We start from the raw sequence: 17,604 nt of genomic DNA on the forward strand, positions 1-17,604 counted from the left end.
GACTTACAGAGGTCGGGCTTAAGGGGGGGTGGAGGGGTTGACAGATGTGTGATATGTCTTGTAAGCTACTGGATCCCTTTATCTATCTATCTATCTATCTATCTATCTATCTATCTATCTATCTATCTATCTGTCTATCTGTCTATATTATATTATAAACGTGTAGTGCATACAGACATAATGAGTCAGTCAATAAGTCAATTTACCATATTAAGTGAACTCTATTTGAGGGATAAAATATTTTTCATTTCGTTCCATTTCATTGGGTTTGACAAAGATAATTTCGGTGCATTGTCAACTGAAGCGATGGCAAACTGTAGTGGATCGTATAGTATAATGTACCATTGGTATATTTATCCAGGACTGATACTTAACAAATATCAACTTTCTTGTATGGGTTTATTTAAAGTTTTAACTGCAGCGTACAGTCGTGTTCGGTTGCATCTCTGTAAATAATATGGTGTCATCTGCATACAAGCGGAAGGACCTGGCATTCAACTGACGAAGTCCTCTACAGGTCATTAAGGTCAGAATCAGCTGAAATATGGTTTGTCATTTTTAAATCAGCCTAATGTAGTGTATCAAGACCAATTAGTAGAGAGTAGCTATATATCACATTGTGGTCTTTGGTAAATCATACAATGATACGTTTTTTGTCTTTGCAATTTAATGTTTTTGAAGACCAGTGGCAGGTTTCTTTAAGGTAACTTCTCAGGACTTGCACCAATAAAGCTCAGTGAAAACCACATTTTATCAATAGCAACTTTAGATGTCGCAGGGTGACTTAACTATGCTAAAGCCAATACATATTTCTTAAAATCTGCTGTGAATGTGCCAACCAAGGCAGTGTTTGTTTCTTAGTGCATGTATTTCCAGTTAGAGTTAAACATTAAAATGTGACCTATTCATATGAAGAAGTTGCTTGCCTTTGCCTTTGTGTAAGTTGTCTTGGACCTATCAAGCCTTAACTCTTTTGGTGGTATGGTTTATGGTTTCACCTCTTGCCCTCTTTCAGGTTGAGTCAGGTTTGTTTAATTTATATTATTGTATAAAAGCTCTTTGTTTAATGTAAGTGACATAAGCCTTCCAACTCTTTGATGTTTCCATCATAAGGTCAAAAAAGAATACCTTTTACGATTTATGTCTGCGTTTATCTCCCCATCTTTGGATGATTGTATTGATCAAGTGCCAGGAAACTTAAAACCCCACCTGTGTGCATTACCTGTGGCAGGGCATTATATTCACTGTAAGATGCACTATGATGAATTCATGTGTAATACCCCAAATGTTTATTATGGATGCTTTTCCCCAATACTCACTTAATCAGGAATAATGTGATTCATGTCAGCCATATGTTTCTCATGAAGTTGAATGTTGAGGAATGTGCACTTTAGTGAGAAGCTGCTGTGATTTGTGAGGTGTGTGTAGTGGAAGGACAACAGGGGGATGGGATCCTGCAGGGGGATTTCCCCCTCTGAACAACCACGATGCTCCCAACCTGTTTACCTACAGCAGGTCCTTCCTCCCTTTTATCACAGTTTTACACCCACTCACTTAGCCATGTGTTTTAAATGTAGCGTACGTCTACTTCCGTGTTTGTGCACAAGAATGCACACATGCAGTATTTGCTCTTGGCAGCTCCGACATATATATGGCCAAATATCTACATGTTTCCCAGGCTTTCAGGCCAAGCCTAGTCCCCACAGTGCGACCCCTGACACATGGGTCCCAGCCCATTTTGAGCTCATATAGGATGAGGCAATACAGGACCTGGGGAGGTTAGCAGTAAGCAGACACTAGCCGGAGTGAGGACAGGCTCTCTCTTTCTCTGTCTGTCTCTCTCTCACCTCACTCTCCATCTCTTTCCGTCTTTCGCCCAGACAGATCGGGGGGAGGTAAATGCATTACTCTGCTGACAGAGTTAGTTGGATTGGGACCCTGTCCTTCTCTTCCGTCTCTCCCAGATGGTCAACACTTTGGACCACACAAAGAGAGACGGAGGCTGTGAGTGAGAGAGGGAGCGGTGGTGATGATGAGACCTTGCCTGCTTGCCACACGCCTCAGCCGACTCCAAATCAGAGTCTGGACCGCCACAGCCCTCTGAGCTGCAGGGACGTCTCTGTTAAAGTCTCTCTGATGCTAATGGCTTCCCCAGCTCCACAGCTGAGCTGCTGGGACAGTCTGAGACTCAGCTGATTTTTTGATTCCTGGTATTGATGTTGAAGATTTTTTTTACATTATAATTAGTTCTCCATCACCTAAAGAAACTGTTTTAGAGTGCATTTATTCATATCTAAAAAGCCTTGGACAGTTCATTGTATCTGTAGCAGGGATTTGGACTGAAGGACCATGGACCGGTAAAAGTCTGCAGGTTTCCATTCCAACTAATCACTCAGCCAGCCAGTTTTACTGATCAGCACTCTTTCAATTACAGAGGACAAATGATCAGCTGAGGTGAATGGGTTGGAAAACCTGCAAACTGCTGGCCCTCAGCTACAGTGTGTCCATGCATCAATATCAGCATGCATTACAAGCGAGTGACTCATATGACCTTTTGTGAAAACACCTGGACACATAAATGCAAACCCACATATTTTTTCCACATTATATTTCCCAGACATTTTTTTTTTAGATGTCTGGCTTCCTTTTGTTGTGACTCAGGGAGGCAGGTACAATAATAAATATATTATAATAAATCTGTAGTTTCTTTAAATAGGTCCAACTGTTGATCAGGTTGCACATGATGCCCCCTGGCCTGCAGATTTACAGGCGGAATGCCTTGTAAGAAAGAAACAATGGCATTTGGGCTTAATGGGTCTATCACATCAGCCCCATATCAAGGATCCAGTTGGAACAAAGCACAAGTACCTGATAGTAGAAGCAACTCTGACAGAGACTGTTAAGTTTTTAGTTGTAAACTGTAGGGCAGTATGTCTATGGCATTTCCTCCATAAATAATGGTTCCCTTTGCTGTGACTTAAAATATTTGACAACATAGCTGCTCCTTCATCTCCTGTAAAGTGCCATGTTTCATGATGACTAAGCTAAATCCTTTGTAGCGCTATAAAATGTCCTTTCACATTTGTCACATCAATCACTTGACAAATAACAAAATTTAACATGAAAGTGAGTTCCTTCATTTTGTGCGTAAACAATGATATCTGTCACCCACAATCTGAGTTGTTTTAAAGCGGCACTGGATAGCTGTTGGGAAAGAAATACCGTTTTAAAGTAATAATCTCGAAAATCTCTCTTTGGTGGCACCTATGGTGATAAACGCTAATTGCGGGAGAAAACTTCCCAGATATCCAGACAGTGTTGCATGTGTGACGTCCACGGTTGGCTCCGGTTGTAACTCTTGATTTTCCTGGTTTGCCTTCATCTAAGCGTCAAATTTGATTCTTTTTCTTTGGATTTTCACTTATTTTTGAAGTTGTATCTGTAGTCATCCATCTTTTCTTTGTTTGTTCAGCCATAGCAGATTACTGTTTACTCACTACACTTGCAGAGACCGGAAAAGCAGCCGCTTAGCTCCGCCTACCCTCTCTGGCAGACCAACCCTTGCTGGGTGATAGAAAACGCGTCACTAACTGGGCGCTGCTTGTGATATTTTCCAAAAGTCGCCACCCGGTCTGTAATACTGTAAAAGCAAAGGCTTTTATCAGTGGCCCATAGGCTCAATCACCATTGTGTTACCTCATTCGGCAATAGATAGTGACTAAACAGACATTTATTTGAATAAAAATCTTTGAGATTATACTAAGGAGTTTGACCAATATTCATAAAAGATGGTACCTGCAAGTACCCCCTTTAGCAGGGCCTGTCGCACAGTACACATTTTGAGTAGCCTTTAACAGTTGTCTCTGTTCATTAAAGTGTCCCAGTAAAGCACATGCACAATACAAGGCCCCTGGCACTATAGATTTAAATGGAATGCAGCCATATATCAAGTTTTGTATGAACACAGAAATTGGAAACCCAAAAGTAGACTGTAAGGTTAATTTCATAAACAAAAATGGGAAACAAAAGTGCACGGGGCACAAACAAGATAAGGGGGAGACATCCACACTAGAAACAAGGTTTACTGGCACAGAAACAGGGGAAGACAAATACTTACTACACTGGCACAAGGTGAGGGCAATCAGGCACAGGTGAGACTATCTAGGAACCTAACAGGTGAAAACAAAAGGGTGGGTCACACAATCACACACACGGAAAATGACACAAAGGCAGTAAAGCTGCATAAGGGGGGAAAGGTAAGAGAATAAGTAAAACAGGAAATGATAACTGAACACTAAAACCACTGAAAGACAACTAGACAAGAGGGCCAATATGTGACACCATAACTAAGCTACTTAATTAAACTTTTACTTTTCCTGCTCTGATATGTCAAGTGTCTATAATTATAGAGTTTGTAATCTATTTCTATCTGCTGCATGAAAGATGTGTGCATGTCCATACATGTGTATGTGCGTGGGTTAATTTAAGGCTTTAAAAAAGGTGTATAATTTGAAAATACTGTCGATTCAAAGGGAAACCGCACTGACTTTACACATCAAAGTCCCTACCAGTAGCACCAATGCATATGTGAAGAATATGTAAAGCTATTTATGAATCCAAAGGGAGTGCCGCAAAACTGGATAAATTACCTCAGGGGATGTAACTTGAGTCTGTGTCCTTTGGGCCTGAAGATTAAATGGGACTGTGGAGTTACAGGGAAGAAGCGTACTTACCTACTGCTCATCTTAGCTTAAAGCTATAGGCTAGGCTTGTTAGCCGCTTCTAGCATTAAATACTCAATGCCAAATGAACTGTAGGTCTAAAGGTCCAAACAGATCTAGTTCCAGCCTGCTGCATCCCTTACTTTCAATGTGTATAGCCTATTCCTTACCTTGAACAGGACTCACTCAGACCAAGCAGTCAGACTTTTGTACCTTCGTCTGTCCACATACAGCTCAGGTTGGACACTGTCCTTAGCTTTGGTCCAGCTCTGTGACTGAAGCCAGAGCTCGTCCCTGGTCCCTGTATGTACAGAGCAGAGGGAGGGATAGACACATTTGCGTGTGTGTTTCTAGCCTCACAGAGGATCCCAGAGACCCCACCCTTTGACTAAAATGCCACAATTAGTGCAAGAAGTGCAGCCTGGATCACATCACACAGTGAGTGTGTAATTGTTTAAGAGAAAAGCAGCCTCAGTTTCTAAAGCACGCAGTCAGGAGGCTTTGGTTATTTCTCAGTAGAAATCTCTGACCCTGCACATTATTCTACGTCTCTTTCCATTACACCAGGAGATAAATACTGCCGCTCTAATTGTACAACAGAGATAAATAAGGAGAATTCCTTCTCTATTTTGTAATATCATCTCCCACAGAGGAGGGTCAGTGCAGAGCGCACACAACCAGAGTGTTTGCTGGATCGAGTCCGACAGCCCATAACATCTTATAGCCTTACTTTCAGGACCTCTGTACATCTGTCCCGACACCCCACCCCAGCCCCCAATACCATATTATATACCTTATTATATACTCCTCATTGACCCAGGAGGATCAGGGATCTGCTCTTAATCACATGTCCCTCTTTATAAGCTCCCTGTCTTATTAAAGCACCTCGTGGATGTATTTAGGGCTATAAATCATATTTTGTAATATAGAGGGGGACCGTTGGCAAGGAGCGTGTGTGTTGATATGAAGCCGTCTCATTTTCACCCCAGGGGACCCCAGGGCAGACTGACATGCGCATGCACACACACACACATACACACATACACACTCAGTATGTGTCATCACGGGTTGAAAGAAGTCAATCCTCTGATCAAAGAGCAGCTCCCATGGGGAACTGAGTTTGAAATGACTACCTTATAAATGGTGATACACTTGTGTAATGGTGTTATCCATTAAATGCATCAAAGCATTGATTCTGGGCACTTTTAGATTTTAATATCAGCAGGAGGATGACATGTCCCTCTCTGAGGTGAGTGGAGGTCAGTGAACGTTTAACAAACTCAAACAAAAATGACACTTTCTTAATCAGAGAGACAATGACATCCCTCTGACATCATCTTGTTCAAAAGCTTAAAACAAACTATAAACAGTCCTACAGAGGCTAGTTTATTGTCAGACTATCTATGTAGGCCTACAACTTAGGTTAAACAGTCTAACAGTGTTGCCTTGAAGTAATCTCTATTAACAGATCATGTAGAATCTGTAGGCAGGGACGTGGATGTCCGGGGACGTGGAAGTGTTCTGGTTTCTGTTTGTACTACGCTTGTAGTCCGAGTAATATTGACCAATCACGTATAGGCTGCAGCGTATGCAAGAAAAGAGTGTGGAGAGCAAATGCAGGTGGAGTGTAATCCGCGGTGATGACATCCCAGCTCCCATCAGCGGTCATCTGATAAAGATTTAGCTTCTTATTAACAGACATCTGCATGCTAACCGCTAACAATCAGTTCTAGTTTTAAAATTCGCTTTGAGATAAATTCCCTAACGCAGCGTCACGAAAGCCATTCAGCGCTCAGATTTCCCAGCTTCCCTTAATGCATTAGAAATGATCGATCCGCCCTCCGTTCATCAAACGAGTATTTTAAAAGTAGCCTTCTTCTCCTCTTGAGGACAGACCTGACAAAGCTTCATTCTTACTTTTTACTAATCTGCATCATGATGTCGAAATTTCAGCAATTAAAGTAAATCACAAGAAAAATAGTTTCTTTTTTTGTTAACAATGCAGCACGCAGAAAAGGAAGTTGAGATCCAAGATTGGCCTTGATGTGACCAAGGCGGTGGACAGGGGGTCAGCATGGGCACCCTGACTGGTCTGTTGCTTAGCAGCCCCATACGCAACAAACTGTGATGCACTGTGTGTTCTGACACCTTTGAGCTAGCATTAACTTTTTCAACAATTTGAGCTACACTAGGTCTTCTGTTGGATCGGACCGCACGGACCAGCCTTCGCTCCCCACGCGCATTAGTGAGCCTCGGGTCACCCATGACCCTGTTGCTGGTTTACCGGTTTTCCTTCCTTGGACCACTTTTAGTAGATACTGACCACTGCAGACGGGAACACCCCACAAGAGCTGCAGTTTTAGAGATGCTCTGACCCAGTCGTCTAGAAATCACAATTTGGCCCTTGTCACAGTCGTCACATCCTTACGCTTACCCATTTTACATCTTACACATCAACTTAAAGGACAAAATGTTCACTTGCTGCCAAACATATCCCACCCACTGACAGGTGACATTGTAAGAAGATAATCAGTGTCATTCACTTAACCGGTCATAATGTTCGGGATGATCGGTGTCTGCATCTTTGCTATGATTTGTATACATTCATAAATTAATTGTAAGTTATAAGAGTCATTGTAGTCCTAATTGTCTATTGGCAGCCCTTAAACATACAATATAACATATCAGTGGATATATTTACCTTTTAATCTTGGTTCAAAAAGCGTCAGTAATTCACAAATACTGTCAGATAGGTTTATAAAAAAACGTGCACTTGTTGTGAACCTGTTATGGATTATGGCAGGTAAGCAGAGAGAGAAGTTGGCTGGGTCTGAGGGAGGGAGGCTTTGAGGGATGGAGACTGTTGTAAATGTGGGATAGTTGACGTATGGTTAGCCTACTTTTCATTATTATTACTCAGAGGGACGGTTCCCTTCCCACTGTGGTGCTCCAGCCTCCTCGCTGTTTGTTTAGCCGAGTGGTTCCATATGGAAGAACACATCAGTGCAGCATCTGGCCCCGCAGAGAGACGAGACAAACAGGTCTGAGGCAGGACACGTGTGTTCACAGCAACTACCCACTACTGTACACAAGTCCTCATGTCAGCTGTAAGAACAATAACTGGTCTGTGTCCCGATCGTTCTTTACTAGCTTAAACGAATATAAGAAACAGTTGCAGCTTCATAAAATCATTCCTTACACGTTTGTGATGTGTGAAAGACTTTAGCATCAAATAAACAGTGTTGTGTAAGATGTGCTGAATGCTGAGTGGTTGCCTGGTATCACTTTAGAAATGCTCTACAGGTTTTAAGTGCACTTATTAACACTTCCTTTGAAAGGGAATGTTCCCCGAAGTAAGGAAATGTTATTTTATTAACTTCCTTTTAGTGCACACAAACACACGCACCAGAAGGCAAAGCGCCCTCTGGAGAAAAAACACGTTTAAACAATTATCAGGCTACCGTAAGTCCATGGTGCTTACAGAAGCATCCTAAATCTCAGGGCTTAAACTTCCCAGGAAAATGTGTGGAGTCCTGAGGGGAGGAACATGTTGAGCATGACATAAACAACAGCCCCAGGCTTTTCTTACAGAGCAGTGTGAATGGAAACTGGTTAACAAAGTGTAGCAGGTGTTGGCTGTCTCTCTTTGTTTGTTTGTCCCTCACATGCTGCTGATCAAATCTTATTAAAGGTAGGAGCGGATCTGACTCATGAGCAAGCAATGATAGCAGATTCAGCTAGTAAATCCAGATGTGGTTGCAGATTTGTATGTTGCACCCCCAAAAAGAACCGTCCGAAACACATCCATCTTCACGTTTTGCAACTTTGATTAAAGAAATGCCCACAGCTCGAAACAAGCACATTATATTTCAGCCTAGACATACAGCTTCTCTCCTGAGCTTCCCTTAAAGGAACAGTGCCCTCTTCTTAAAGGGTAGGTAATTTTTTTTCCCCTCTTTACAGGCAGTAAGTATTCAGGTCAGTACTGTTTCTAACAGTTTTTAACTTAAATATACCGATCAACACTCATGTAAATCAAATGAATTTAGCCGGACACATTGATAATAAAAAAATAAGCAAGAAATGTTTTTTTTTTTAACTATTCAGTGCGCTACATGTCCTCAATAAAAGTAATTATGCATTAGTGTTGGGGATCATGGCTCTTTGAAGGGAGCTGGATCTTATGGATCTTATGGTTACTTTTTTGGGAGTCGTTCAAAAGAACGGCTCATCGTTCAAAAGAACGGCTCATCGTCCACGACCGAAAACAACATTTACGCACTTTTAAAATTTAAAAGGAAACGTAGGACCAATTCATCAACGTCATTGATTTGCCAATAATGTTTGACACACCTCTTAATGACCACAGAGATGTCAACAAAAAAACAACAAACTTGGCGGATGGTTATAGTGTTGCTCACCGTCGGCACTACATTGTGGTGACATGATTCCACTGCACGTGACCGAGTATAGCGGAGTTGCAGTGGAAGAAAGCTGCCCGTGGTAATTCGACATAAAGGGGAGTGGATCTAGGGCGAGCAGTGAAATTTGGGCACAACTGGAAAAAGAACAGCTCTCACCTATGACCCGGTTACCGTTGTTCACACGAAAGAGCCGTTCAAAAGAATTGGATCGTTTGTGAACGTATATGCATAAAGTGGCCCCGGTGACAGTTGCGATATAATGGTTTACAGTTTATTTTGTTGGTATCTTATTACAGATGCATGAAAGTTTAAGTGACATTTAGATTTTTTAGGTGAAGCTTATTTATATAGTATAAGTGTTGTTAAATGAACAACAAATCATTTAACAACACTTATAGTAAAACAATCATAAATACAGTATGTATGTACTGAGTACAATGTGTGGTATTCCCCTTGAAAATGTGGGTAAAATATTATGTAAATAAATGAGGCCAGTGCTTCCACCGCTGCTATAGCAAACATGTACTGGTAAATAGTTAGAATGTTTGACCGGTACCATCATATGTTTACTCTCAGTGTGACTTTGAGCTGTCATCAGTGTGATGCATGTATAAATCCAATGTGTTTGTGCAGCCCAACACAGCGAGGAGGATTATTACCAACAGTAGAACTCTCATCCTTCAACATCCAAACATTCCTCGTCCCGCGGAGACTCAGCTCTGGGTGTTGGAGAGGAAGTTAAACAATGACTCACTTCACTGACAGACAAGAGCAAATCGATATCACATGTCAGAGAAAGTCTTCTTACAATCATTCACCTGGACGCTGTTCCCTGAGTTAAAACGCTTGTCTATTGTGAGAAATGAAAACGCCTTTAATTTTATTAACACTGATTACGTTGTAGCGCTGAACAGGCTTTTAACCGGGGACCTCCCTCGCTCCTCTTTGCCTCCCTCTGAGTTCCCCTTTCCTCGCCTCATGTGGGCCGCAGCTCCTCACCACCTCTGCTAGATTTTTTTTGGGGGGGGATTAGGTTGGGGCTTTTTTCAGGGGGTGCAGATGATGCAAGTAAGGGTGTAGATGTTGTTAACCCTTGTTTCACACCAGCTGCTCAATACGGGAGGGTCACAGTTCAGCCTGTTGCAAACTTAATATACCTCAGGTGTTCTTCATTTTTACACCACTCGCTCCCTTTAAGTTGGGCGTACACTGCCTGTACTGTGACCATGTTTCTGTAACGGCGTTTTGTTACAGCAGGGGAGCAGAACATACACAGGGTCAACCGAAAAAGTGAATTATTGTTGGAAGAAAGTCTGCACAGTTGGTCAAAGCCGGTATCCTGAGTTGTATTTTTCTTTCAAGTTTCAAAGTCTTTTCTGAAACAAAACTCTGTGTGGCACAGTTAATCCTTCACAGTGTTTGGGGTTTCCTTCGTTTGACTTTAATAGCATGACCTTATGTAACTTCTTTTATTGAGCATAAACGTCTCAGCGCTGCCACAGACCGCGCACAGTAGATGGTAAACAAGCTTTCAGCTCCAGGATCAAAAATGTCAATCAAAATGTCCTTTTCATTGCTAGTATTTAAAGCTCTCTCTGCCTCGCCTCTGTGCTGCTGCTTAATTCACACTTGCGTCAGCGTGATGAGGCAGAGGCAGGAACTTCTTGGCTGAAACGTCCGTCTGTCGCTCACAGGGAAAGAGAGCGTTTCTGCTTTTCTTAACGTCAAACCGCTGCGGTTAAAGAAACACACAGATTACTACGCCTGCATCTACAGCCCTCGTGCTGACGGTGGTGACGGAGCGGGAGGGACTTGGCAAACCCAGACCAGACTGGGAGGAGAGTCTACGATCATTGACCCTGGAGATACGGCCACCATTATCTCACCCCTAATTGTTGATTGATCTAAGAGGCCCTGGACAGGCGGGTTCCACAAGCTTTTTTTCCCATGCAGATTAAACCGTACTGCTTAAAGTTGTTTCAAACAACATGGTTGCTGGAGGGTCAGAGGGCAACCGCATACTGGTGGCTAATGGTAGCAAATAATGTCAATCATGCCAAACGAGCCACTGGTGAGACTCGCTCCTGCTTCTGACTGGAATTTGAGGAATGAACTCTCTGGGTAAAAGCTTTTCTGTGGGACGTTTCATCTCGGAGCTTTGGTATCTCTCTTTCTATCTGCTATTGTAAGAAGAAAAATGTTCCACATATGATCTCCATTTCTGATGTGCGTTAGCCATCTATCTCTGTGTCCGTGTGTAACAGACAGATTCACAGTGAGTCATGGTGTCAGAGTCCAGACTGCCTTTTATTAATGGCTTGTGAAGTGGAGTTAGTGGATGATGAATCGTACGTCATGTAATGGCTGCGCTTTATTCTCACCTGTGATGTCCTGTTTGTCCTCTCAGTGAATGAACATGTGTAATACGGTGTCTGGTACAGCTCATCCACACACTGAAGCTGTGGGAATCATCTTCAGCAGGGTAGCTCAACCTTTTAGATGCAGGATGTGTTTAGCTAAGCTAGCAGCGTGGCTCCATGCCAAGAAATCTGGTCTAAAATCTCCCCTCAGGACAAACTGTACTATCTTTGGTGATCAGCTGGATTTTCCTCTAGCAACTGATGTCAAACTCTTGTACTTTGCTGTGGTATTTATCAAAAGAGAGAGTGTACCTTTTAAAATCAGGCAGTGACCAACGTAAACAATGTTGCTTCAACATGTTTTGTTATTAATAAAGAGCATGCTAGCATACTGAGGTTAGCATTTACCTCAAAGAACCACCTGCTATGTAAGCATGTCGAAACACTAGAATGACGTGTCCTTATGATACTAATGGACTGCACCAATGTTTTGCATGGTTAAATGGAAGGTTGGGTATTATGCAAACTGTTATGTTTCTGGTTAGAAGGATAGTATAAAGAAAAACGGTTTGACATTTCGCCAAAAATATAGGTCTCCTTTACAAATAAAAGCTATTGTTTCTAATAAATATCTGTAAAATCAGCAAAAGACAAGACCAATGTGTGTTTTCTGCCACTACTTTTATGTGAATGTTAGGAGTTGGGTGTATCCAAATAATAAAAATAAACTGTGGATGGACTTTTGGAGCTTCTGCAACTGATTTATCAAAGACTAACTTCTGCAAATAGAAATAAATTCAATGTCTGAGTAAATAGATGAGAAAATGGGGGATGAACTGACTAATAGAAAAAGAGAAACACAAATTAACACACTTAATCCGCATCTGCAGATTTGTCATGGATCACAGATCTCCAGTCTAATGTAATGTGATTAAAGCAGCCGGATTGCAATTTTTAAAAAATGGTGTTTACAGATTAAAAAACGGGTTTAAAAATGTCACTTTAAACTACTATTTTTTCACCCTAACTGTAACCCCTAAATCTTTGGTTTCTTGCATTTCTTGCACTAACACACACCCTGATTTGAAACAACCTGGCCCAAGAATTCATAAGTTCTATTTCTATTCTGTTTATTTGAGTCAGTGTAGACATATAAGAAGGTATGACATGACAAAAAACTGGCTTCTTTCAACCGATATCTACAGCAGAAAACTTTTTCCTTTGAGCTACTGTACTTTTCCAGAAATACGCAGCACATGCTCAAACCTGCCTGGCAAAAATCTGATTTATTTGCACTTTATACAAATCAAATGAAGCGTGTTCAGGCTCATTGAAATGTTTAGTCTTTGTTAATGCCCTGCTGAACTGAAAAATTGCAGGGAAGCATATTTTCAAGTTACAGGAGCTTCAAACCCATCAGTGGTGTATCTATATTTACACATCAGGTGACTACTGTACATTTTGATCATAGAATCAAGACTTTAAATATCAGTAAAATAATTCAGATTTTATGATTGCTGTTTTTGACCCACTGGGCCTCAGTTAGGGGTTTATAAACAGATGATCTGTTTTTCCTTTAGACCCCTCTCACCGATTCTTTGTAGCCCCCTCACTCAATGCTCCTGGACCTCCTCTATCACCTCATCTGTCTAGACTGAGCTCGCACATGTAATCCCATGTTCTCCATTTCCAGAAGCTTCCTTCTTACTCGCTTCACCCCCTCCTGTTCCTGCTGCTGTGGTGGTGAGGGCCGAGACCAGACCAGGCCTGCTCCCTGATGGGTCCAGATGGACAGTGATGGAGAGTCGGCTCATGATCTGTACTCAGCACTGAGATGTGAGAGAGCGATCCCACACTACAGCCGCACTCACCCCAGGTCCTTCCACTGCTGCATCATCCCCCACCTCACCTCCCACCTCCCTCTGACTCCCTGAGGCCGCATGTCTGCAGGGGGGAAACTGCAGTGAGGGTTCGGGTGTGGGGGTCTTTACATGTGTCCCTTAAGAGAGATCAGTAACCTTTTATGTCGAACCTGTCAGAGCTCTGTGACCTCATATTTCAACCTCAATATCGTCTGCTGCCGTTTTGTCACAAAGAGACTTGATAAAACCTCCAGTGGAACTCAGCACATTACACTCTGACAGGTGACGTGTGTCTGTAGGTGTGTGTTGCGGGGGGGGGGGAAGTGTGTGTTAAGGAGGTGGTAAGTAAAAGAGGCTGAAGGCTGGGATGTAGTCTTTCAGAATGAGAGCTCAGTAAAAATTCCTTGGGGGAAAACACACACATGCCACTCTGCGTTTGAGCAGTTTTATGGCCCGACCTTAGCGCCGTGCTGCATGAGAGAGATTGATGTACCTCTCAGCGAGGACAATGTGCCGCATGACCGTCTGTGTCAGCCGGGGCCGGATAGTGCATACCATGTGTCCCACTGTGTGTGCATGTGTGTGTCTGCAGCACAATCAGTACAGTAGGTGAATGGACTGCACTTAGAAAGCATCTTTCCAGTCCTCCCAACACTCAGACGCTTTACATTCCATGCCATTCACACACACTCACACCGATGGCACAGCACTGGGAGCAATTTGGGGTTCAGTATCGAGTCCAAGGACTTTTTGACATGCAGACTGAAGGAGATGATTAGCAGACAACCCGCTCTACCTACTTAGCGACAGACGCCACTCCTGCAGGTGAGCAATCTAACATACGTCTTCCAAACGCTCAATATCATGAGCATCATTTTCATCTTTTATCTTGCCAAGTGAAGAAAGGCTACATCGTCTTTTTTCTTTCTGTCGGTATCATCATGTAACCTGTTGTCGCAGATATATGAGCCCCTATGGTGGAAGAAGTACTTCCACCCTTCACTAAAAATAGCAACACAACCTTGTAAAAACCCTGCATTATATTACAATAAAAGCTCTCAAAATTACACTTAAAGCTGCATCAGTTGATTTTTAACCACTAGGAGGCAGTTTCAAAAAGCTGCAGACATCAAAACTATTATCAACTTAAACATTTATTGTCTAATTTTATCATAATCATTATTTTGGTGTTGTGTTTCTGGTCAATATTTACTCTTTATGTAGCTCTGTGACAGGCTACATCAACTCCTGAGGAAACGATATAAAAACTACATAATGTTAACCAGTGACTTAGAGAGAGCAACAGTGAAGTTGAGGGCATTAAAACCAAAACAATAACTAAAGAAATGTTAAAAGGCTTCACAGAGCTGAGAACAAGTGTAGAGTTTGATTGAAGTACTTGTACTTTACTTGAGTACAAATGGACTGTACTTGTATAACGCCTTTCAAGTTTTCCGACCACTTAAAGCGCTTTTACACTACATGTCACATTCACCCATTCACTCTCACATTCACACAGACATGCGGGCTATGCCTCCGGGAGCAATTTGGGGTTCAGTGTCTTGCCCAAGCACACTTCAACATGTGACTGTAGCAGTCAGGGATCGAACCCCCAGACTCTACCACTGCGCCACAGCCGCTGTTACTTTATACTTCTACGCCACTACATTTCAGGGGGAAATATTGTACATTTTACCACATCAATAATTTTTACTAATATCCATCCATCAATTATCTGTACCGCTTATCCTGTTCAGGGTTGCGGGGGGGCTGGAGCCTATCCCAGCTGTCATTGGCCGAGACGTGGAGCACACCCTGGACTGATCGCCAGTCAATCACAGGGCTGACACAGAAAGACAGACAACCTTTCACTCTCACACTCACACCTACGGGCAATTTAGAGTCACCAATGAACCTAACGAGCATGTCTTTGGACTGTGGGAGGAAGCCGGAGTAGCAGAGTAACATGCAAACTCCACACACAGAAAGGCCCACTTCGTCCGAACCAGGGTTCAAACTAGGAACCTTCTAGGTGTGAGGCAACAGCGCTTACCACTGCACCACAGTGCAGCCCTCTTTATTAATATGATAACTTTATTATTAGATACTTTGCAGAACCTGATTATCAACAGTTAAATTATGATGTATAATGCAACATAATGATACATACAGTAAAAATCAGCCCCACCTTTATAAGCAGCAACATTAAACGTTGCATCCACGTTAATGCATTCATTTATAATACCATCCAACTGAAGACTACAGTTTGTCACCATCCAACAACCTAATATACTTTATTCTAAAATTACTGTTTGAGTACTTTTACCAAAATACATTTTGATGCTGATACTTGATGCTGTAACATTCAGGCTGCATGCATTTTACAGACTTCAACGTGTTTCCTATTTATTCCTGCAGAACTCTACAGATTCAGAAGTTCAGCGTTCATGTGCCGCCGTCCTCCCTGAAGCTCAATTTGTCTTTTTACTCCCTCAAAGTTTCCCTCTTTGTTCTAAATGACAGACAAGAAGTATATCACAGTAAACCACAATGACACTCAAAAGCAAGTATTTTTACAACCTGCAAGCATCAGTGACCAAATCTAAAAGATTGGTTAATTCCGCTGTTGACCTGATTAGGAGCCGGTGGATGTGTCTACGAGAGGCAGCCGAGCCTTTTCAACTCAGCGAGGTGCCGGGGAGAGAGAGTAATGAGCTTTAAGCTGCACTGCTATGCCTCCCTCGGCCTCCGCTTCACCACCAAGTCCAAGCTTATTCTGAAGAGGAGGCTCGCAGCTATAAACCCTCATAGTAGGTTTTGGGTTCACTTTGCCAAGCGTCTCTAAAGGGAGATGTGATTTTTTTTTTCTCTCGTTCTGTTTTAAGAAGGAAATCTTTTGTTGTTTTTCCTGAATCCCTTCAGAGCGAGAGAAGCCAGCGTTAGGAGCAGAGGGATAAAACTCAGGTTGAAACAGGTCACAGGACTTTTATTTAAACGGAGCTCTTACCATCCTTCATTCTGTCCACATGGGTGTCATAAGTACAAATATGTGTGGCAGGGTGTTTATCCATGTGTTTTATGCATATGTGGACTTTCCCTGTGTCTTCTGTGTGTGTGTGTGACAGGACTCGCTAAAATCATAAACACAACCCGCTGCCTCCTCGCTTGCCAAACGCGTTCCAAGGAGCCAACAAAACAATCGGGTTCAGTTGAATTTGTCACTCCAAATTGACCCTAAAAACAATTAAGTCATAGGGACCATTAACTATGTATTACCATCATAAAACATGTTCCTGTTCTAGAAGAAGAAAAAGGGGGTAAAGCCGTGGTCACAGGAAATGAGGTAATAAGGACTGCACAGCTAGTCAACCTGTCTTGCCGCTGCACTGCCTCGCTGACCTGAGGGGAGCCAGATGAACTTTTTTTTTTTTCTTTGAGGTGGGGAAAGGGAAGGGAAGGGTGGCTTGGAGGGGTGAAGGGGTGGCGGGGCGGTGGGCGGTGGCGAGCGGGGGGATTTGAGCAAAGCACGCTCTCTAATCTTGCACTCAGCCAAGCGATCTCATGATGCAGGAGGCTTAGCCACTGCAGTGAAAGCAATCTAATGGCCAATGAGTAATCAACACTATTGCCTGTCTCGACTAATATCCCTACGGCCTAGTCCGCTGAAGCAGGGAAAGTTCTCCGCCGAGGCGAGGCTTCACAGATGAAAGAGGAGGGGGGAGGAAAGGGAAAAAAAGAGTGCGAGACACACAGAATAGAGACATAAATATGCATTTGATTTACTTTTGGATGCAGCTGAGACTTCCTCTCCGACCATCAGGAGTAACATTTGTTTGGGAGACTCGGAGGAATTTAAAAGCTGTCACATGGTTGATTCATTCCCATAAAGCAGTATGTTTTGCATGCTCAAAGCCCCTTTCCCAGCTTGCTTAAGAATTTCAGCATAACCTGTATGACTATAATCAAGGGATCAACTGGAGGATAATAGAGAACATAATTCTTCATGTCTCCTCAGAGCAAGAAAGCAAAACATGCACCGTGTCCACGTCTGGTTTTAAAACGTCCTCTTCATTGTTTTTGGATTTCAGGGCCGTGATTGTTCAGCTGTCCTGGCATTGAGCGCCGTGCGTGGCATGAGGGAGCACGGCGGAGTCTGACGGAGTAATGAGAGAGAGGGGCTTGTTTGATTAGATTTATGGAACGCATTAAACAGCTTTTATTTAACTGGAAGGGTTAG

This window comes from Semicossyphus pulcher, unplaced genomic scaffold (genome assembly GCF_022749685.1).
Source record: "Semicossyphus pulcher isolate SPU_LCO1_2020_fin unplaced genomic scaffold, fSemPul1.0.p SCAF_9, whole genome shotgun sequence".
In the NCBI taxonomy this organism is placed as follows: domain Eukaryota; kingdom Metazoa; phylum Chordata; class Actinopteri; order Labriformes; family Labridae; genus Semicossyphus; species Semicossyphus pulcher.